The sequence below is a fragment of the Rhinoderma darwinii genome, unplaced genomic scaffold, assembly GCF_050947455.1.
Source record: "Rhinoderma darwinii isolate aRhiDar2 unplaced genomic scaffold, aRhiDar2.hap1 Scaffold_106, whole genome shotgun sequence".
Taxonomy (NCBI): domain Eukaryota; kingdom Metazoa; phylum Chordata; class Amphibia; order Anura; family Rhinodermatidae; genus Rhinoderma; species Rhinoderma darwinii.
In genome coordinates this window covers 2,101,443-2,126,322 of record NW_027461945.1, presented here as the reverse complement: position 1 = coordinate 2,126,322, position 24,880 = coordinate 2,101,443, and positions in this window count along the sequence as shown.

Below are 24,880 nucleotides of genomic sequence, written 5' to 3'. Positions count from 1 at the left end.
TAGGTTAGCCAATCCAACCAAAAAATGTATTAATCTGTCACCTAAATGTTACATCAGTGTTAGTAGATCTCTGTCCTAGGGTAAATATGCTTTTTTAAATTTAGGAAACAAACAAAAGTTAGGATGAGGATTAAATAAAAAATCTGAATTATTACAAACGCCTGCAGCTTCGGTTCGACTGCCCCTTACATTTGAGTGGCCCCTCAATGTTTTGAAAACGGGTGGAGGACTTTGTCTTCATTAGAATGGGCCCCCTGCGATGCTGAGGCAGTTTGGACTCCACTCTTAGAAGGGCTAGAGTGATGATGATTTCACTGATCCTAGACACGGGGTAAACTCTGTGCATTAGCATCCCATGGGCGACCTGTTGTTATGTCAAAAAGATTTAGGGAGGCCAATCCAAACAAAAAATTAATTAATCTGTCACCTAAATGTTACATCAGTATTAGTAGAACTCTGTACTAGGGTAAATATGCTTTTTTAAACTTAGGAAAGAAACAAAAGTTAGGATGAGGATTAAATAAAAATTCAGGATGAAGACAACCGTCTGCAGCTTCGGCTCGACTGCCCCTTTCTTTTGAGTGGCCCCTCAATGTTTTGGAAACGGGTGGAGGACATTGTCTTCATTAGAATGGGCCCCCCTGCGATGCTGAGGCAGTTTGGACTCCACTCTTAGAAGGCCTAGAGTGATAGTGATTTCACTGATCCTAGACCCGTAGTGGACTCTGTGCATTAGCATCCCATGGGCGAACTGTTGTTATGTCAAAAATATTTAGGTTAGCCAATCCAACCAAAAAATGTATTAATCTGTCACCTAAATGTTACATCAGTGTTAGTAGATCTCTGTCCTAGGGTAAATATGCTTTTTTAAATTTAGGAAACAAACAAAAGTTAGGATGAGGATTAAATAAAAAATCTGAATTATTACAAACGCCTGCAGCTTCGGTTCGACTGCCCCTTACATTTGAGTGGCCCCTCAATGTTTTGAAAACGGGTGGAGGACTTTGTCTTCATTAGAATGGGCCCCCTGCGATGCTGAGGCAGTTTGGACTCCACTCTTAGAAGGGCTAGAGTGATGATGATTTCACTGATCCTAGACACGGGGTAAACTCTGTGCATTAGCATCCCATGGGCGAACTGTTGTTATGTCAAAAAGATTTAGGGAGGCCAATCCAAACAAAAAATTGATTAATCTGTCAACTAAATGTTACATCAGTATTAGTAGAACTCTGTACTAGGGTAAATATGCTTTTTTAAACTTAGGAAAGAAATAAAAGTTAGGATGAGGATTAAATACAAATTCAGGATGAAGACAACCGTCTGCAGCTTCGGCTCGACTGCCCCTTTCTTTTGAGTGGCCCCTCAATGTTTTGGAAACGGGTGGAGGACATTGTCTTCATTAGAATGGGCCCCCCTGCGATGCTGAGGCAGTTTGGACTCCACTCTTAGAAGGCCTAGAGTGATAGTGATTTCACTGATCCTAGACCCGTAGTGGACTCTGTGCATTAGCATCCCATGGGCGAACTGTTGTTATGTCAAAAAGATTTAGGTTAGCCAATCCAACCCAAAAATGTATTAATCTGTCACCTAAATGTTACATCAGTGTTAGTAGATCTCTGTCCTAGGGTAAATATGCTTTTTTAAATTTAGGAAACAAACAAAAGTTAGGATGAGAATTAAATAAAAAATCTGAATTATTACAAACGCCTGCAGCTTCGGTTCGACTGCCCCTTACATTTGAGTGCCCCCTCAATGTTTTGGAAAAGGGTGGAGGACTTTGTCTTCATTAGAATGGGCCCCCTGCGATGCTGAGGCAGTTTGGACTCCACTCTTAGAAGGCCTAGAGTATTGATGATTTCACTGATCCTGGACCCGGGGTAAACTCTGTGCATTAGCATCCCATGGGCGACCTGTTGTTATGTCAAAAAGATTTAGGGAGGCCAATCCAAACAAAAAATTTATTAATCTGTCAACTAAATGTTACATCAGTATTAGTAGAACTCTGTACTAGGGTAAATATGCTTTTTTAAACTTAGGAAAGAAACAAAAGTTAGGATGAGGATTAAATACAAATTCAGGATGAAGACAACCGTCTGCAGCTTCGGCTCGACTGCCCCTTTCTTTTGAGTGGCCCCTCAATGTTTTGGAAACGGGTGGAGGACATTGTCTTCATTAGAATGGGCCCCCCTGCGATGCTGAGGCAGTTTGGACTCCACTCTTAGAAGGCCTAGAGTGATAGTGATTTCACTGATCCTAGACCCGTAGTGGACTCTGTGCATTAGCATCCCATGGGCGAACTGTTGTTATGTCAAAAAGATTTAGGTTAGCCAATCCAACCAAAAAATGTATTAATCTGTCACCTAAATGTTACATCAGTGTTAGTAGATCTCTGTCCTAGGGTAAATATGCTTTTTTAAATTTAGGAAACAAACAAAAGTTAGGATGAGGATTAAATAAAAAATCTGAATTATTACAAACGCCTGCAGCTTCGGTTCGACTGCCCCTTACATTTGAGTGGCCCCTCAATGTTTTGAAAACGGGTGGAGGACTTTGTCTTCATTAGAATGGGCCCCCTGCGATGCTGAGGCAGTTTGGACTCCACTCTTAGAAGGGCTAGAGTGATGATGATTTCACTGATCCTAGACACGGGGTAAACTCTGTGCATTAGCATCCCATGGACGAACTGTTGTTATGTCAAAAAGATTTAGGGAGGCCAATCCAAACAAAAAATTGATTAATCTGTCAACTAAATGTTACATCAGTATTAGTAGAACTCTGTACTAGGGTAAATATGCTTTTTTAAACTTAGGAAAGAAACAAAAGTTAGGATGAGGATTAAATACAAATTCAGGATGAAGACAACCGTCTGCAGCTTCGGCTCGACTGCCCCTTTCTTTTGAGTGGCCCCTCAATGTTTTGGAAACGGGTGGAGGACATTGTCTTCATTAGAATGGGCCCCCCTGCGATGCTGAGGCAGTTTGGACTCCACTCTTAGAAGGCCTAGAGTGATAGTGATTTCACTGATCCTAGACCCGTAGTGGACTCTGTGCATTAGCATCCCATGGGCGAACTGTTGTTATGTCAAAAAGATTTAGGTTAGCCAATCCAACCAAAAAATTTATTAATCTGTCACCTAAATGTTACATCAGTGTTAGTAGATCTCTGTCCTAGGGTAAATATGCTTTTTTAAATTTAGGAAACAAACAAAAGTTAGGATGAGGATTAAATAAAAAATCTGAATTATTACAAACGCCTGCAGCTTCGGTTCGACTGCCCCTTACATTTGAGTGGCCCCTCAATGTTTTGAAAACGGGTGGAGGACTTTGTCTTCATTAGAATGGGCCCCCTGCGATGCTGAGGCAGTTTGGACTCCACTCTTAGAAGGGCTAGAGTGATGATGATTTCACTGATCCTAGACACGGGGTAAACTCTGTGCATTAGCATCCCATGGACGAACTGTTGTTATGTCAAAAAGATTTAGGGAGGCCAATCCAAACAAAAAATTGATTAATCTGTCAACTAAATGTTACATCAGTATTAGTAGAACTCTGTACTAGGGTAAATATGCTTTTTTAAACTTAGGAAAGAAACAAAAGTTAGGATGAGGATTAAATACAAATTCAGGATGAAGACAACCGTCTGCAGCTTCGGCTCGACTGCCCCTTTCTTTTGAGTGGCCCCTCAATGTTTTGGAAACGGGTGGAGGACATTGTCTTCATTAGAATGGGCCCCCCTGCGATGCTGAGGCAGTTTGGACTCCACTCTTAGAAGGCCTAGAGTGATAGTGATTTCACTGATCCTAGACCCGTAGTGGACTCTGTGCATTAGCATCCCATGGGCGAACTGTTGTTATGTCAAAAAGATTTAGGTTAGCCAATCCAACCAAAAAATTTATTAATCTGTCACCTAAATGTTACATCAGTGTTAGTAGATCTCTGTCCTAGGGTAAATATGCTTTTTTAAATTTAGGAAACAAACAAAAGTTAGGATGAGGATTAAATAAAAAATCTGAATTATTACAAACGCCTGCAGCTTCGGTTCGACTGCCCCTTACATTTGAGTGGCCCCTCAATGTTTTGGAAAAGGGTGGAGGACTTTGTCTTCATTAGAATGGGCCCCCTGCGATGCTGAGGCAGTTTGGACTACACTCTTAGAAGGCCTAGAGTATTGATGATTTCACTGATCCTGGACCCGGGGTAAACTCTGTGCATTAGCATCCCATGGGCGACCTGTTGTTATGTCAAAAAGATTTAGGGAGGCCAATCCAAACAAAAAATTGATTAATCTGTCACCTAAATGTTACATCAGTATTAGTAGAACTCTGTACTAGGGTAAATATGTTTTTTTAAACTTAGAAAAGAAACAAAAGTTAGGATGATGATTAAATAAAAATTCAGGATGAAGACAACCGTCTGCAGCTTCGGCTCGACTGCCCCTTTCTTTTGAGTGGCCCCTCAATGTTTTGGAAACGGGTGGAGGACTTTGTCTTCATTAGAATGGGCCCCCCTGTGATGCTGAGGCAGTTTGGACTCCACTCTTAGAAGGCCTAGAGTGATAGTGATTTCACTGATCCTAGACCCGTAGTGGACTCTGTGCATTAGCATCCCATGGGCGAACTGTTGTTATGTCAAAAAGATTTAGGTTAGCCAATCCAACCAAAAAATGTATTAATCTGTCACCTAAATGTTACATCAGTGTTAGTAGATCTCTGTCCTAGGGTAAATATGCTTTTTTAAATTTAGGAAACAAACAAAAGTTAGGATGAGGATTAAATAAAAAATCTGAATTATTACAAACGCCTGCAGCTTCGGTTCGACTGCCCCTTACATTTGAGTGGCCCCTCAATGTTTTGGAAAAGGGTGGAGGACTTTGTCTTTATTAGAATGGGCCCCCTGCGATGCTGAGGCAGTTTGGACTCCACTCTTAGGAGGCCTAGAGTGATGATGATTTCACTGATCCTGGACCCGGGGTAAACTCTGTGCATTAGCATCCCATGGGCGAACTGTTGTTATGTCAAAAATATTTAGGGAGGCCAATGCAAACAAAAAATTGATTAATCTGTCACCTAAATGTTACATCAGTATTAGTAGAACTCTGTACTAGGGTAAATATGCTTTTTTAAACTTAGGAAAGAAACAAAAGTTAGGATGAGGATTAAATAAAAATTCAGGATGAAGACAACCGTCTGCAGCTTCGGCTCGACTGCCCCTTTCTTTTGAGTGGCCCCTCAATGTTTTGGAAACGGGTGGAGGACATTGTCTTCATTAGAATGGGCCCCCCTGCGATGCTGAGGCAGTTTGGACTCCACTCTTAGAAGGCCTAGAGTGATAGTGATTTCACTGATCCTAGACCCGTAGTGGACTCTGTGCATTAGCATCCCATGGGCGAACTGTTGTTATGTCAAAAATATTTAGGTTAGCCAATCCAACCAAAAAATGTATTAATCTGTCACCTAAATGTTACATCAGTGTTAGTAGATCTCTGTCCTAGGGTAAATATTCTTTTTTAAATTTAGGAAACAAACAAAAGTTAGGATGAGGATTAAATAAAAAATTTGAATTATTACAAACGCCTGCAGCTTCGGTTCGACTGCCCCTTACATTTGAGTGGCCCCTCAATGTTTTGAAAACGGGTGGAGGACTTTGTCTTCATTAGAATGGGCCCCCTGCGATGCTGAGGCAGTTTGGACTCCACTCTTAGAAGGGCTAGAGTGATGATGATTTCACTGATCCTAGACACGGGGTAAACTCTGTGCATTAGCATCCCATGGGCGAACTGTTGTTATGTCAAAAAGATTTAGGGAGGCCAATCCAAACAAAAAATTGATTAATCTGTCAACTAAATGTTACATCAGTATTAGTAGAACTCTGTACTAGGGTAAATATGCTTTTTTAAACTTAGGAAAGAAACAAAAGTTAGGATGAGGATTAAATACAAATTCAGGATGAAGACAACCGTCTGCAGCTTCGGCTCGACTGCCCCTTTCTTTTGAGTGGCCCCTCAATGTTTTGGAAACGGGTGGAGGACATTGTCTTCATTAGAATGGGCCCCCCTGCGATGCTGAGGCAGTTTGGACTCCACTCTTAGAAGGCCTAGAGTGATAGTGATTTCACTGATCCTAGACCCGTAGTGGACTCTGTGCATTAGCATCCCATGGGCGAACTGTTGTTATGTCAAAAAGATTTAGGTTAGCCAATCCAACCAAAAAATTTATTAATCTGTCACCTAAATGTTACATCAGTGTTAGTAGATCTCTGTCCTAGGGTAAATATGCTTTTTTAAATTTAGGAAACAAACAAAAGTTAGGATGAGGATTAAATAAAAAATCTGAATTATTACAAACGCCTGCAGCTTCGGTTCGACTGCCCCTTACATTTGAGTGGCCCCTCAATGTTTTGGAAAAGGGTGGAGGACTTTGTCTTCATTAGAATGGGCCCCCTGCGATGCTGAGGCAGTTTGGACTACACTCTTAGAAGGCCTAGAGTATTGATGATTTCACTGATCCTGGACCCGGGGTAAACTCTGTGCATTAGCATCCCATGGGCGACCTGTTGTTATGTCAAAAAGATTTAGGGAGGCCAATCCAAACAAAAAATTGATTAATCTGTCACCTAAATGTTACATCAGTATTAGTAGAACTCTGTACTAGGGTAAATATGTTTTTTTAAACTTAGAAAAGAAACAAAAGTTAGGATGATGATTAAATAAAAATTCAGGATGAAGACAACCGTCTGCAGCTTCGGCTCGACTGCCCCTTTCTTTTGAGTGGCCCCTCAATGTTTTGGAAACGGGTGGAGGACTTTGTCTTCATTAGAATGGGCCCCCCTGTGATGCTGAGGCAGTTTGGACTCCACTCTTAGAAGGCCTAGAGTGATAGTGATTTCACTGATCCTAGACCCGTAGTGGACTCTGTGCATTAGCATCCCATGGGCGAACTGTTGTTATGTCAAAAAGATTTAGGTTAGCCAATCCAACCAAAAAATGTATTAATCTGTCACCTAAATGTTACATCAGTGTTAGTAGATCTCTGTCCTAGGGTAAATATGCTTTTTTAAATTTAGGAAACAAACAAAAGTTAGGATGAGGATTAAATAAAAAATCTGAATTATTACAAACGCCTGCAGCTTCGGTTCGACTGCCCCTTACATTTGAGTGGCCCCTCAATGTTTTGGAAAAGGGTGGAGGACTTTGTCTTCATTAGAATGGGCCCCCTGCGATGCTGAGGCAGTTTGGACTCCACTCTTAGAAGGCCTAGAGTATTGATGATTTCACTGATCCTGGACCCGGGGTAAACTCTGTGCATTAGCATCCCATGGGCGACCTGTTGTTATGTCAAAAAGATTTAGGGAGGCCAATCCAAACAAAAAATTGATTAATCTGTCACCTAAATGTTACATCAGTATTAGTAGAACTCTGTACTAGGGTAAATATGTTTTTTTAAACTTAGAAAAGAAACAAAATTTAGGATGAGGATTAAATAAAAATTCAGGATGAAGACAACCGTCTGCAGCTTCGGCTCGACTGCCCCTTTCTTTTGAGTGGCCCCTCAATGTTTTGGAAACGGGTGGAGGACTTTGTCTTCATTAGAATGGGCCCCCCTGTGATGCTGAGGCAGTTTGGACTCCACTCTTAGAAGGCCTAGAGTGATAGTGATTTCACTGATCCTAGACCCGTAGTGGACTCTGTGCATTAGCATCCCATGGGCGAACTGTTTTTATGTCAAAAATATTTAGGTTAGCCAATCCAACCAAAAAATGTATTAATCTGTCACCTAAATGTTACATCAGTGTTAGTAGATCTCTGTCCTAGGGTAAATATGCTTTTTTAAACTTAGGAAACAAACAAAAGTTAGGATGAGGATTAAATAAAAAATCAGAATTATTACAAAAGTCTGCAGCTTCGGTTCGACTGCCCCTTACATTTGAGTGGCCCCTCAATGTTTTGGAAACGGGTGGAGGACTTTGTCTTTATTAGAATGGGCCCCCTGCGATGCTGAGGCAGTTTGGACTCCACTCTTAGAAGGCCTAGAGTGATGATGATTTCACTGATCCTGGACCCGGGGTAAACTCTGTGCATTAGCATCCCATGGGCGAACTGTTGTTATGTCAAAAATATTTAGGGAGGCCAATGCAAACAAAAAATTGATTAATCTGTCACCTAAATGTTACATCAGTATTAGTAGAACTCTGTACTAGGGTAAATATGCTTTTTTAAACTTAGGAAAGAAACAAAAGTTAGGATGAGGATTAAATAAAAATTCAGGATGAAGACAACCGTCTGCAGCTTCGGCTCGACTGCCCCTTTCTTTTGAGTGGCCCCTCAATGTTTTGGAAACGGGTGGAGGACATTGTCTTCATTAGAATGGGCCCCCCTGCGATGCTGAGGCAGTTTGGACTCCACTCTTAGAAGGCCTAGAGTGATAGTGATTTCACTGATCCTAGACCCGTAGTGGACTCTGTGCATTAGCATCCCATGGGCGAACTGTTGTTATGTCAAAAATATTTAGGTTAGCCAATCCAACCAAAAAATGTATTAATCTGTCACCTAAATGTTACATCAGTGTTAGTAGATCTCTGTCCTAGGGTAAATATTCTTTTTTAAATTTAGGAAACAAACAAAAGTTAGGATGAGGATTAAATAAAAAATTTGAATTATTACAAACGCCTGCAGCTTCGGTTCGACTGCCCCTTACATTTGAGTGGCCCCTCAATGTTTTGAAAACGGGTGGAGGACTTTGTCTTCATTAGAATGGGCCCCCTGCGATGCTGAGGCAGTTTGGACTCCACTCTTAGAAGGGCTAGAGTGATGATGATTTCACTGATCCTAGACACGGGGTAAACTCTGTGCATTAGCATCCCATGGGCGAACTGTTGTTATGTCAAAAAGATTTAGGGAGGCCAATCCAAACAAAAAATTGATTAATCTGTCAACTAAATGTTACATCAGTATTAGTAGAACTCTGTACTAGGGTAAATATGCTTTTTTAAACTTAGGAAAGAAACAAAAGTTAGGATGAGGATTAAATACAAATTCAGGATGAAGACAACCGTCTGCAGCTTCGGCTCGACTGCCCCTTTCTTTTGAGTGGACCCTCAATGTTTTGGAAACGGGTGGAGGACATTGTCTTCATTAGAATGGGCCCCCCTGCGATGCTGAGGCAGTTTGGACTCCACTCTTAGAAGGCCTAGAGTGATAGTGATTTCACTGATCCTAGACCCGTAGTGGACTCTGTGCATTAGCATCCCATGGGCGAACTGTTGTTATGTCAAAAAGATTTAGGTTAGCCAATCCAACCCAAAAATGTATTAATCTGTCACCTAAATGTTACATCAGTGTTAGTAGATCTCTGTCCTAGGGTAAATATGCTTTTTTAAATTTAGGAAACAAACAAAAGTTAGGATGAGGATTAAATAAAAAATCTGAATTATTACAAACGCCTGCAGCTTCGGTTCGACTGCCCCTTACATTTGAGTGGCCCCTCAATGTTTTGAAAACGGGTGGAGGACTTTGTCTTCATTAGAATGGGCCCCCTGCGATGCTGAGGCAGTTTGGACTCCACTCTTAGAAGGGCTAGAGTGATGATGATTTCACTGATCCTAGACACGGGGTAAACTCTGTGCATTAGCATCCCATGGGCGAACTGTTGTTATGTCAAAAAGATTTAGGGAGGCCAATCCAAACAAAAAATTGATTAATCTGTCAACTAAATGTTACATCAGTATTAGTAGAACTCTGTACTAGGGTAAATATGCTTTTTTAAACTTAGGAAAGAAACGAAAGTTAGGATGAGGATTAAATACAAATTCAGGATGAAGACAACCGTCTGCAGCTTCGGCTCGACTGCCCCTTTCTTTTGAGTGGCCCCTCAATGTTTTGGAAACGGGTGGAGGACATTGTCTTCATTAGAATGGGCCCCCCTGCGATGCTGAGGCAGTTTGGACTCCACTCTTAGAAGGCCTAGAGTGATAGTGATTTCACTGATCCTAGACCCGTAGTGGACTCTGTGCATTAGCATCCCATGGGCGAACTGTTGTTATGTCAAAAAGACTTAGGTTAGCCAATCCAACCAAAAAATGTATTAATCTGTCACCTAAATGTTACATCAGTGTTAGTAGATCTCTGTCCTAGGGTAAATATGCTTTTTTAAATTTAGGAAACAAACAAAAGTTAGGATGAGGATTAAATAAAAAATCTGAATTATTACAAACGCCTGCAGCTTCGGTTCGACTGCCCCTTACATTTGAGTGGCCCCTCAATGTTTTGAAAACGGGTGGAGGACTTTGTCTTCATTAGAATGGGCCCCCTGCGATGCTGAGGCAGTTTGGACTCCACTCTTAGAAGGGCTAGAGTGATGATGATTTCACTGATCCTAGACACGGGGTAAACTCTGTGCATTAGCATCCCATGGGCGAACTGTTGTTATGTCAAAAAGATTTAGGGAGGCCAATCCAAACAAAAAATTGATTAATCTGTCAACTAAATGTTACATCAGTATTAGTAGAACTCTGTACTAGGGTAAATATGCTTTTTTAAACTTAGGAAAGAAACAAAAGTTAGGATGAGGATTAAATACAAATTCAGGATGAAGACAACCGTCTGCAGCTTCGGCTCGACTGCCCCTTTCTTTTGAGTGGCCCCTCAATGTTTTGGAAACGGGTGGAGGACATTGTCTTCATTAGAATGGGCCCCCCTGCGATGCTGAGGCAGTTTGGACTCCACTCTTAGAAGGCCTAGAGTGATAGTGATTTCACTGATCCTAGACCCGTAGTGGACTCTGTGCATTAGCATCCCATGGGCGAACTGTTGTTATGTCAAAAAGATTTAGGTTAGCCAATCCAACCAAAAAATGTATTAATCTGTCACCTAAATGTTACATCAGTGTTAGTAGATCTCTGTCCTAGGGTAAATATGCTTTTTTAAATTTAGGAAACAAACAAAAGTTAGGATGAGGATTAAATAAAAAATCTGAATTATTACAAACGCCTGCAGCTTCGGTTCGACTGCCCCTTACATTTGAGTGGCCCCTCAATGTTTTGAAAACGGGTGGAGGACTTTGTCTTCATTAGAATGGGCCCCCTGCGATGCTGAGGCAGTTTGGACTCCACTCTTAGAAGGGCTAGAGTGATGATGATTTCACTGATCCTAGACACGGGGTAAACTCTGTGCATTAGCATCCCATGGGCGAACTGTTGTTATGTCAAAAAGATTTAGGGAGGCCAATCCAAACAAAAAATTGATTAATCTGTCAACTAAATGTTACATCAGTATTAGTAGAACTCTGTACTAGGGTAAATATGCTTTTTTAAACTTAGGAAAGAAACAAAAGTTAGGATGAGGATTAAATAAAAATTCAGGATGAAGACAACCGTCTGCAGCTTCGGCTCGACTGCCCCTTTCTTTTGAGTGGCCCCTCAATGTTTTGGAAACAGGTGGAGGACTTTGTCTTCATTAAAATGGGCCCCCCTGTGATGCTGAAGCAGTTTGGACTTTACTCTTAGAAGGCCTAGAGTGATAGTGATTTCACTGATCCTAGACCCGTAGTGGACTCTGTGCATTAGCATCCCATGGGCGAACTGTTGTTATGTCAAAAAGATTTAGGTTAGCCAATCCAACCAAAAAATGTATTAATCTGTCACCTAAATGTTACATCAGTGTTAGTAGATCTCTGTCCTAGGGTAAATATGCTTTTTTAAATTTAGGAAACAAACAAAAGTTAGGATGAGGATTAAATAAAAAATCTGAATTATTACAAACGCCTGCAGCTTCGGTTCGACTGCCCCTTACATTTGAGTGGCCCCTCAATGTTTTGGAAAAGGGTGGAGGACTTTGTCTTCATTAGAATGGGCCCCCTGCGATGCTGAGGCAGTTTGGACTCCACTCTTAGAAGGGCTAGAGTGATGATGATTTCACTGATCCTAGACACGGGGTAAACTCTGTGCATTAGCATCCCATGGGCGAACTGTTGTTATGTCAAAAAGATTTAGGGAGGCCAATCCAAACAAAAAATTGATTAATCTGTCAACTAAATGTTACATCAGTATTAGTAGAACTCTGTACTAGGGTAAATATGCTTTTTTAAACTTAGGAAAGAAACAAAAGTTAGGATGAGGATTAAATACAAATTCAGGATGAAGACAACCGTCTGCAGCTTCGGCTCGACTGCCCCTTTCTTTTGAGTGGCCCCTCAATGTTTTGGAAACGGGTGGAGGACATTGTCTTCATTAGAATGGGCCCCCCTGCGATGCTGAGGCAGTTTGGACTCCACTCTTAGAAGGCCTAGAGTGATAGTGATTTCACTGATCCTAGACCCGTAGTGGACTCTGTGCATTAGCATCCCATGGGCGAACTGTTGTTATGTCAAAAAGATTTAGGTTAGCCAATCCAACCAAAAAATGTATTAATCTGTCACCTAAATGTTACATCAGTGTTAGTAGATCTCTGTCCTAGGGTAAATATGCTTTTTTAAATTTAGGAAACAAACAAAAGTTAGGATGAGGATTAAATAAAAAATCTGAATTATTACAAACGCCTGCAGCTTCGGTTCGACTGCCCCTTACATTTGAGTGGCCACTCAATGTTTTGGAAAAGGGTGGAGGACTTTGTCTTCATTAGAATGGGCCCCCTGCGATGCTGAGGCAGTTTGGACTCCACTCTTAGAAGGCCTAGAGTATTGATGATTTCACTGATCCTGGACCCGGGGTAAACTCTGTGCATTAGCATCCCATGGGCGACCTGTTGTTATGTCAAAAAGATTTAGGGAGGCCAATCCAAACAAAAAATTAATTAATCTGTCACCTAAATGTTACATCAGTATTAGTAGAACTCTGTACTAGGGTAAATATGCTTTTTTAAACTTAGGAAAGAAACAAAAGTTAGGATGAGGATTAAATAAAAATTCAGGATGAAGACAACCGTCTGCAGCTTCGGCTCGACTGCCCCTTTCTTTTGAGTGGCCCCTCAATGTTTTGGAAACGGGTGGAGGACATTGTCTTCATTAGAATGGGCCCCCCTGCGATGCTGAGGCAGTTTGGACTCCACTCTTAGAAGGCCTAGAGTGATAGTGATTTCACTGATCCTAGACCCGTAGTGGACTCTGTGCATTAGCATCCCATGGGCGAACTGTTGTTATGTCAAAAATATTTAGGTTAGCCAATCCAACCAAAAAATGTATTAATCTGTCACCTAAATGTTACATCAGTGTTAGTAGATCTCTGTCCTAGGGTAAATATGCTTTTTTTAAATTTAGGAAACAAACAAAAGTTAGGATGAGGATTAAATAAAAAATCTGAATTATTACAAACGCCTGCAGCTTCGGTTCGACTGCCCCTTACATTTGAGTGGCCCCTCAATGTTTTGAAAACGGGTGGAGGACTTTGTCTTCATTAGAATGGGCCCCCTGCGATGCTGAGGCAGTTTGGACTCCACTCTTAGAAGGGCTAGAGTGATGATGATTTCACTGATCCTAGACACGGGGTAAACTCTGTGCATTAGCATCCCATGGGCGAACTGTTGTTATGTCAAAAAGATTTAGGGAGGCCAATCCAAACAAAAAATGTATTAATCTGTCAACTAAATGTTACATCAGTATTAGTAGAACTCTGTACTAGGGTAAATATGCTTTTTTAAACTTAGGAAAGAAATAAAAGTTAGGATGAGGATTAAATACAAATTCAGGATGAAGACAACCGTCTGCAGCTTCGGCTCGACTGCCCCTTTCTTTTGAGTGGCCCCTCAATGTTTTGGAAACGGGTGGAGGACATTGTCTTCATTAGAATGGGCCCCCCTGCGATGCTGAGGCAGTTTGGACTCCACTCTTAGAAGGCCTAGAGTGATAGTGATTTCACTGATCCTAGACCCGTAGTGGACTCTGTGCATTAGCATCCCATGGGCGAACTGTTGTTATGTCAAAAAGATTTAGGTTAGCCAATCCAACCCAAAAATGTATTAATCTGTCACCTAAATGTTACATCAGTGTTAGTAGATCTCTGTCCTAGGGTAAATATGCTTTTTTAAATTTAGGAAACAAACAAAAGTTAGGATGAGAATTAAATAAAAAATCTGAATTATTACAAACGCCTGCAGCTTCGGTTCGACTGCCCCTTACATTTGAGTGCCCCCTCAATGTTTTGGAAAAGGGTGGAGGACTTTGTCTTCATTAGAATGGGCCCCCTGCGATGCTGAGGCAGTTTGGACTCCACTCTTAGAAGGCCTAGAGTATTGATGATTTCACTGATCCTGGACCCGGGGTAAACTCTGTGCATTAGCATCCCATGGGCGACCTGTTGTTATGTCAAAAAGATTTAGGGAGGCCAATCCAAACAAAAAATTTATTAATCTGTCAACTAAATGTTACATCAGTATTAGTAGAACTCTGTACTAGGGTAAATATGCTTTTTTAAACTTAGGAAAGAAACAAAAGTTAGGATGAGGATTAAATACAAATTCAGGATGAAGACAACCGTCTGCAGCTTCGGCTCGACTGCCCCTTTCTTTTGAGTGGCCCCTCAATGTTTTGGAAACGGGTGGAGGACATTGTCTTCATTAGAATGGGCCCCCCTGCGATGCTGAGGCAGTTTGGACTCCACTCTTAGAAGGCCTAGAGTGATAGTGATTTCACTGATCCTAGACCCGTAGTGGATTCTGTGCATTAGCATCCCATGGGCGAACTGTTGTTATGTCAAAAAGATTTAGGTTAGCCAATCCAACCAAAAAATTTATTAATCTGTCACCTAAATGTTACATCAGTGTTAGTAGATCTCTGTCCTAGGGTAAATATGCTTTTTTAAATTTAGGAAACAAACAAAAGTTAGGATGAGGATTAAATAAAAAATCTGAATTATTACAAACGCCTGCAGCTTCGGTTCGACTGCCCCTTACATTTGAGTGGCCCCTCAATGTTTTGGAAAAGGGTGGAGGACTTTGTCTTCATTAGAATGGGCCCCCTGCGATGCTGAGGCAGTTTGGACTCCACTCTTAGAAGGCCTAGAGTATTGATGATTTCACTGATCCTGGACCCGGGGTAAACTCTGTGCATTAGCATCCCATGGGCGACCTGTTGTTATGTCAAAAAGATTTAGGGAGGCCAATCCAAACAAAAAATTGATTAATCTGTCACCTAAATGTTACATCAGTATTAGTAGAACTCTGTACTAGGGTAAATATGTTTTTTTAAACTTAGAAAAGAAACAAAATTTAGGATGAGGATTAAATAAAAATTCAGGATGAAGACAACCGTCTGCAGCTTCGGCTCGACTGTCCCTTTCTTTTGAGTGGCCCCTCAATGTTTTGGAAACGGGTGGAGGACTTTGTCTTCATTAGAATGGGCCCCCCTGTGATGCTGAGGCAGTTTGGACTCCACTCTTAGAAGGCCTAGAGTGATAGTGATTTCACTGATCCTAGACCCGTAGTGGACTCTGTGCATTAGCATCCCATGGGCGAACTGTTTTTATGTCAAAAATATTTAGGTTAGCCAATCCAACCAAAAAATTTATTAATCTGTCACCTAAATGTTACATCAGTGTTAGTAGATCTCTGTCCTAGGGTAAATATGCTTTTTTAAACTTAGGAAACAAACAAAAGTTAGGATGAGGATTAAATAAAAAATCAGAATTATTACAAAAGTCTGCAGCTTCGGTTCGACTGCCCCTTACATTTGAGTGGCCCCTCAATGTTTTGGAAACGGGTGGAGGACTTTGTCTTTATTAGAATGGGCCCCCTGCGATGCTGAGGCAGTTTGGACTCCACTCTTAGAAGGCCTAGAGTGATGATGATTTCACTGATCCTGGACCCGGGGTAAACTCTGTGCATTAGCATCCCATGGGCGAACTGTTGTTATGTCAAAAATATTTAGGGAGGCCAATGCAAACAAAAAATTGATTAATCTGTCACCTAAATGTTACATCAGTATTAGTAGAACTCTGTACTAGGGTAAATATGCTTTTTTAAACTTAGGAAAGAAACAAAAGTTAGGATGAGGATTAAATAAAAATTCAGGATGAAGACAACCGTCTGCAGCTTCGGCTCGACTGCCCCTTTCTTTTGAGTGGCCCCTCAATGTTTTGGAAACGGGTGGAGGACATTGTCTTCATTAGAATGGGCCCCCCTGCGATGCTGAGGCAGTTTGGACTCCACTCTTAGAAGGCCTAGAGTGATAGTGATTTCACTGATCCTAGACCCGTAGTGGACTCTGTGCATTAGCATCCCATGGGCGAACTGTTGTTATGTCAAAAATATTTAGGTTAGCCAATCCAACCAAAAAATGTATTAATCTGTCACCTAAATGTTACATCAGTGTTAGTAGATCTCTGTCCTAGGGTAAATATGCTTTTTTAAATTTAGGAAACAAACAAAAGTTAGGATGAGGATTAAATAAAAAATTTGAATTATTACAAACGCCTGCAGCTTCGGTTCGACTGCCCCTTACATTTGAGTGGCCCCTCAATGTTTTGAAAACGGGTGGAGGACTTTGTCTTCATTAGAATGGGCCCCCTGCGATGCTGAGGCAGTTTGGACTCCACTCTTAGAAGGGCTAGAGTGATGATGATTTCACTGATCCTAGACACGGGGTAAACTCTGTGCATTAGCATCCCATGGGCGAACTGTTGTTATGTCAAAAAGATTTAGGGAGGCCAATCCAAACAAAAAATTGATTAATCTGTCAACTAAATGTTACATCAGTATTAGTAGAACAATGTACTAGGGTAAATATGCTTTTTTAAACTTAGGAAAGAAACAAAAGTTAGGATGAGGATTAAATACAAATTCAGGATGAAGACAACCGTCTGCAGCTTCGGCTCGACTGCCCCTTTCTTTTGAGTGGCCCCTCAATGTTTTGGAAACGGGTGGAGGACATTGTCTTCATTAGAATGGGCCCCCCTGCGATGCTGAGGCAGTTTGGACTCCACTCTTAGAAGGCCTAGAGTGATAGTGATTTCACTGATCCTAGACCCGTAGTGGACTCTGTGCATTAGCATCCCATGGGCGAACTGTTGTTATGTCAAAAATATTTAGGTTAGCCAATCCAACCAAAAAATGTATTCATCTGTCACCTAAATGTTAAATCAGTGTTAGTAGATCTCTGTCCTAGGGTAAATATGCTTTTTTAAATTTAGGAAACAAACAAAAGTTAGGATGAGGATTAAATAAAAAATCTGAATTATTACAAACGCCTGCAGCTTCGGTTCGACTGCCCCTTACATTTGAGTGGCCCCTCAATGTTTTGAAAACGGGTGGAGGACTTTGTCTTCATTAGAATGGGCCCCCTGCGATGCTGAGGCAGTTTGGACTCCACTCTTAGAAGGGCTAGAGTGATGATGATTTCACTGATCCTAGACACGGGGTAAACTCTGTGCATTAGCATCCCATGGGCGAACTGTTGTTATGTCAAAAAGATTTAGGGAGGCCAATCCAAACAAAAAATTGATTAATCTGTCAACTAAATGTTACATCAGTATTAGTAGAACTCTGTACTAGGGTAAATATGCTTTTTTAAACTTAGGAAAGAAACAAAAGTTAGGATGAGGATTAAATACAAATTCAGGATGAAGACAACCGTCTGCAGCTTCGGCTCGACTGCCCCTTTCTTTTGAGTGGCCCCTCAATGTTTTGGAAACGGGTGGAGGACATTGTCTTCATTAGAATGGGCCCCCCTGCGATGCTGAGGCAGTTTGGACTCCACTCTTAGAAGGCCTAGAGTGATAGTGATTTCACTGATCCTAGACCCGTAGTGGACTCTGTGCATTAGCATCCCATGGGCGAACTGTTGTTATGTCAAAAAGATTTAGGTTAGCCAATCCAACCAAAAAATGTATTAATCTGTCACCTAAATGTTACATCAGTGTTAGTAGATCTCTGTCCTAGGGTAAATATGCTTTTTTAAATTTAGGAAACAAACAAAAGTTAGGATGAGAATTAAATAAAAAATCTGAATTATTACAAACGCCTGCAGCTTCGGTTCGACTGCCCCTTACATTTGAGTGCCCCCTCAATGTTTTGGAAAAGGGTGGAGGACTTTGTCTTCATTAGAATGGGCCCCCTGCGATGCTGAGGCAGTTTGGACTCCACTCTTAGAAGGCCTAGAGTATTGATGATTTCACTGATCCTGGACCCGGGGTAAACTCTGTGCATTAGCATCCCATGGGCGACCTGTTGTTATGTCAAAAAGATTTAGGGAGGCCAATCCAAACAAAAAATTGATTAATCTGTCAACTAAATGTTACATCAGTATTAGTAGAACTCTGTACTAGGGTAAATATGCTTTTTTAAACTTAGGAAAGAAACAAAAGTTAGGATGAGGATTAAATACAAATTCAGGATGAAGACAACCGTCTGCAGCTTCGGCTCGACTGCCCCTTTCTTTTGAGTGGCCCCTCAATGTTTTGGAAACGGGTGGAGGACATTGTCTTCATTAGAATGGGCCCCCCTGCGATGCTGAGGCAGTTTGGACTCCACTCTTAGAAGGCCTAGAGTGATAGTGATTTCACTGATCCTAGACCCGTAGTGGACTCTGTGCATTAGCATCCCATGGGCGAACTGTTGTTATGTCAAAAAGATTTAGGTTAGCCAATCCAACCAAAAAATGTATTAATCTGTCACCTAAATGTTACATCAGTGTTAGTAGATCTCTGTCCTAGGGTAAATATGCTTTTTTAAATTTAGGAAACAAACAAAAGTTAGGATGAGAATTAAATAAAAAATCTGAATTATTACAAACGCCTGCAGCTTCGGTTCGACTGCCCCTTACATTTGAGTGCCCCCTCAATGTTTTGGAAAAGGGTGGAGGACTTTGTCTTCATTAGAATGGGCCCCCTGCGATGCTGAGGCAGTTTGGACTCCACTCTTAGAAGGCCTAGAGTATTGATGATTTCACTGATCCTGGACCCGGGGTAAACTCTGTGCATTAGCATCCCATGGGCGACCTGTTGTTATGTCAAAAAGATTTAGGGAGGCCAATCCAAACAAAAAATGGATTAATCTGTCAACTAAATGTTACATCAGTATTAGTAGAACTCTGTACTAGGGTAAATATGCTTTTTTAAACTTAGGAAAGAAACAAAAGTTAGGATGAGGATTAAATACAAATTCAGGATGAAGACAACCGTCTGCAGCTTCGGCTCGACTGCCCCTTTCTTTTGAGTGGCCCCTCAATGTTTTGGAAACGGGTGGAGGACATTGTCTTCATTAGAATGGGCCCCCCTGCGATGCTGAGGCAGTTTGGACTCCACTCTTAGAAGGCCTAGAGTGATAGTGATTTCACTGATCCTAGACCCGTAGTGGACTCTGTGCATTAGCATCCCATGGGCGAACTGTTGTTATGTCAAAAAGATTTAGGGAGGCCAATCCAAACAAAAAATTGATTAATCTGTCAACTAAATGTTACATCAGTATTAGTAGAACTCTGTACTAGGGTAAATATGCTTTTTTAAACTTAGGAAAGAAACAAAAGTTAGGATGAGGATTAAATACAAATTCAGGATGAAGACAACCGTCTGCAGCTTCGGCTCGACTGCCCCTTTCTTTTGAGTGGCCCCTCAATGTTTTGGAAACGGGTGGAGGACATTGTCTTCATTAGAATGGGCCCCCCTGCGATGCTGAGGCAGTTTGGACTCCACTCTTAGAAGGCCTAGAGTGATAGTGATTTCACTGATCCTAGACCTGTAGTGGACTCTGTGCATTAGCATCCCATGGGCGAACTGTTGTTATGTCAAAAAGATTTAGGTTAGCCAATCCAACCCAAAAATGTATTAATCTGTCACCTAAATGTTACATCAGTGTTAGTAGATCTCTGTCCTAGGGTAAATATGCTTTTTTAAATTTAGGAAACAAACAAAAGTTAGGATGAGAATTAAATAAAAAATCTGAATTATTACAAACGCCTGCAGCTTCGGTTCGACTGCCCCTTACATTTGAGTGCCCCCTCAATGTTTTGGAAAAGGGTGGAGGACTTTGTCTTCATTAGAATGGGCCCCCTGCGATGCTGAGGCAGTTTGGACTCCACTCTTAGAAGGCCTAGAGTATTGATGATTTCACTGATCCTGGACCCGGGGTAAACTCTGTGCATTAGCATCCCATGGGCGACCTGTTGTTATGTCAAAAAGATTTAGGGAGGCCAATCCAAACAAAAAATTGATTAATCTGTCAACTAAATGTTACATCAGTATTAGTAGAACTCTGTACTAGGGTAAATATGCTTTTTTAAACTTAGGAAAGAAACAAAAGTTAGGATGAGGATTAAATACAAATTCAGGATGAAGACAACCGTCTGCAGCTTCGGCTCGACTGCCCCTTTCTTTTGAGTGGCCCCTCAATGTTTTGGAAACGGGTGGAGGACATTGTCTTCATTAGAATGGGCCCCCCTGCGATGCTGAGGCAGTTTGGACTCCACTCTTAGAAGGCCTAGAGTGATAGTGATTTCACTGATCCTAGACCCGTAGTGGACTCTGTGCATTAGCATCCCATGGGCGAACTGTTGTTATGTCAAAAAGATTTAGGTTAGCCAATCCAACCAAAAAATGTATTAATCTGTCACCTAAATGTTACATCAGTGTTAGTAGATCTCTGTCCTAGGGTAAATATGCTTTTTTAAATTTAGGAAACAAACAAAAGTTAGGATGAGGATTAAATAAAAAATCTGAATTATTACAAACGCCTGCAGCTTCGGTTCGACTGCCCCTTACATTTGAGTGGCCCCTCAATGTTTTGAAAACGGGTGGAGGACTTTGTCTTCATTAGAATGGGCCCCCTGCGATGCTGAGGCAGTTTGGACTCCACTCTTAGAAGGCCTAGAGTATTGATGATTTCACTGATCCTGGACCCGGGGTAAACTCTGTGCATTAGCATCCCATGGGCGACCTGTTGTTATGTCAAAAAGATTTAGGGAGGCCAATCCAAACAAAAAATTGATTAATCTGTCACCTAAATGTTACATCAGTATTAGTAGAAATCTGTACTAGGGTAAATATGTTTTTTTAAACTTAGAAAAGAAACAAAAGTTAGGATGAGGATTAAATAAAAATTCAGGATGAAGACAACCGTCTGCAGCTTCGGCTCGACTGCCCCTTTCTTTTGAGTGGCCCCTCAATGTTTTGGAAACGGGTGGAGGACTTTGTCTTCATTAGAATGGGCCCCCCTGTGATGCTGAGGCAGTTTGGACTCCACTCTTAGAAGGCCTAGAGTGATAGTGATTTCACTGATCCTAGACCCGTAGTGGACTCTGTGCATTAGCATCCCATGGGCGAACTGTTTTTATGTCAAAAAGATTTAGGTTAGCCAATCCAACCAAAAAATGTATTAATCTGTCACCTAAATGTTACATCAGTGTTAGTAGATCTCTGTCCTAGGGTAAATATGCTTTTTTAAACTTAGGAAACAAACAAAAGTTAGGATGAGGATTAAATAAAAAATCAGAATTATTACAAAAGTCTGCAGCTTCGGTTCGACTGCCCCTTACATTTGAGTGGCCCCTCAATGTTTTGGAAACGGGTGGAGGACTTTGTCTTCATTAGAATGGGCCCCCTGCGATGCTGAGGCAGTTTGGACTCCACTCTTAGAAGGCCTAGAGTGATGATGATTTCACTGATCCTGGACCCGGGGTAAACTCTGTGCATTAGCATCCCATGGGCGAACTGTTGTTATGTCAAAAAGATTTAGGGAGGCCAATGCAAACAAAAAATTGATTAATCTGTCACCTAAATGTTACATCAGTATTAGTAGAACTCTGTACTAGGGTAAATATGCTTTTTTAAACTTAGGAAAGAAACAAAAGTTAGGATGAGGATTAAATAAAAATTCAGGATGAAGACAACCGTCTGCAGCTTTGGCTCGACTGCCCCTTTCTTTTGAGTGGCCCCTCAATGTTTTGGAAACGGGTGGAGGACATTGTCTTCATTAGAATGGGCCCCCCTGCGATGCTGAGGCAGTTTGGACTCCACTCTTAGAAGGCCTAGAGTGATAGTGATTTCACTGATCCTAGACCCGTAGTGGACTCTGTGCATTAGCATCCCATGGGCGAACTGTTGTTATGTCAAAAATATTTAGGTTAGCCAATCCAACCAAAAAATGTATTAATCTGTCACCTAAATGTTACATCAGTGTTAGTAGATCTCTGTCCTAGGGTAAATATGCTTTTTTAAATTTAGGAAACAAACAAAAGTTAGGATGAGGATTAAATAAAAAATCTGAATTATTACAAACGCCTGCAGCTTCGGTTCGACTGCCCCTTACATTTGAGTGGCCCCTCAATGTTTTGAAAACGGGTGGAGGACTTTGTCTTCATTAGAATGGGCCCCCTGCGATGCTGAGGCAGTTTGGACTCCACTCTTAGAAGGGCTAGAGTGATGATGATTTCACTGATCCTAGACACGGGGTAAACTCTGTGCATTAGCATCCCATGGGCGAACTGTTGTTATGTCAAAAAGATTTAGGGAGGCCAATCCAAACAAAAAATTGATTAATCTGTCAACTAAATGTTACATCAGTATTAGTAGAACTCTGTACTAGGGTAAATATGCTTTTTTAAACTTAGGAAAGAAACAAAAGTTAGGATGAGGATTAAATACAAATTCAGGATGAAGACAACCGTCTGCAGCTTCGGCTCGACTGCCCCTTTCTTTTGAGTGGCCCCTCAATGTTTTGGAAACGGGTGGAGGACATTGTCTTCATTAGAATGGGCCCCCCTGCGATGCTGAGGCAGTTTGGACTCCACTCTTAGAAGGCCTAGAGTGATAGTGATTTCACTGATCCTAGACCCGTAGTGGACTCTGTGCATTAGCATCCCATGGGCGAACTGTTGTTATGTCAAAAAGATTTAGGTTAGCCAATCCAACCCAAAAATGTATTAATCTGTCACCTAAATGTTACATCAGTGTTAGTAGATCTCTGTCCTCGGGTAAATATGCTTTTTTAAATTTAGGAAACAAACAAAAGTTAGGATGAGGATTAAATAAAAAATCTGAATTATTACAAACGCCTGCAAGCTTCGGTTCGACTGCCCCTTACATTTGAGTGGCCCCTCAATGTTTTGGAAACGGGTGGAGGACTTTGTCTTCATTAGAATGGGCCCCCTGCGATGCTGAGGCAGTTTGGACTCCACTCTTAGAAGGCCTAGAGTATTGATGATTTCACTGATCCTGGACCCGGGGTAAACTCTGTGCATTAGCATCCCATGGGCGACCTGTTGTTATGTCAAAAAGATTTAGGGAGGCCAATCCAAACAAAAAATTGATTAATCTGTCAACTAAATGTTACATCAGTATTAGTAGAACTCTGTACTAGGGTAAATATGCTTTTTTAAACTTAGGAAAGAAACAAAAGTTAGGATGAGGATTAAATACAAATTCAGGATGAAGACAACCGTCTGCAGCTTCGGCTCGACTGCCCCTTTCTTTTGAGTGGCCCCTCAATGTTTTGGAAACGGGTGGAGGACATTGTCTTCATTAGAATGGGCCCCCCTGCGATGCTGAGGCAGTTTGGACTCCACTCTTAGAAGGCCTAGAGTGATAGTGATTTCACTGATCCTAGACCCGTAGTGGACTCTGTGCATTAGCATCCCATGGGCGAACTGTTGTTATGTCAAAAAGATTTAGGTTAGCCAATCCAACCAAAAAATGTATTAATCTGTCACCTAAATGTTACATCAGTGTTAGTAGATCTCTGTCCTAGGGTAAATATGCTTTTTTAAATTTAGGAAACAAACAAAAGTTAGGATGAGGATTAAATAAAAAATCTGAATTATTACAAACGCCTGCAGCTTCGGTTCGACTGCCCCTTACATTTGAGTGGCCCCTCAATGTTTTGGAAACGGGTGGAGGACTTTGTCTTCATTAGAATGGGCCCCCTGCGATGCTGAGGCAGTTTGGACTCCACTCTTAGAAGGGCTAAAGTGATGATGATTTCACTGATCCTGGACCCGGGGTAAACTCTGTGCATTAGCATCCCATGGGCGACCTGTTGTTATGTCAAAAAGATTTAGGGAGGCCAATCCAAACAAAAAAATGATTAATCTGTCAACTAAATGTTACATCAGTATTAGTAGAACTCTGTACTAGAGTAAATATGCTTTTTTAAACTTAGGAAAGAAACAAAAGTTAGGATGAGGATTAAATACAAATTCAGGATGAAGACAACCGTCTGCAGCTTCGGCTCGACTGCCCCTTTCTTTTGAGTGGCCCCTCAATGTTTTGGAAACGGGTGGAGGACATTGTCTTCATTAGAATGAGCCCCCCTGCGATGCTGAGGCAGTTTGGACTCCACTCTTAGAAGGCCTAGAGTGATAGTGATTTCACTGATCCTAGACCCGTAGTGGACTCTGTGCATGAGCATCCCATGGGCGAACTGTTGTTATGTCAAAAAGATTTAGGTTAGCCAATCCAACCCAAAAATGTATTAATCTGTCACCTAAATGTTACATCAGTGTTAGTAGATCTCTGTCCTAGGGTAAATATGCTTTTTTAAATTTAGGAAACAAACAAAAGTTAGGATGAGGATTAAATAAAAAATCTGAATTATTACAAACGCCTGCAGCTTCGGTTCGACTGCCCCTTACATTTGAGTGGCCCCTCAATGTTTTGGAAAAGGGTGGAGGACTTTGTCTTCATTAGAATGGGCCCCCTGCGATGCTGAGGCAGTTTGGACTCCACTCTTAGAAGGCCTAGAGTATTAATGATTTCACTGATCCTGGACCCGGGGTAAACTCTGTGCATTAGCATCCCATGGGCGACCTGTTGTTATGTCAAAAAGATTTAGGGAGGCCAATCCAAACAAAAAATTCATTAATCTGTCAACTAAATGTTACATCAGTATTAGTAGAACTCTGTACTAGGGTAAATATGCTTTTTTAAACTTAGGAAAGAAACAAAAGTTAGGATGAGGATTAAATACAAAT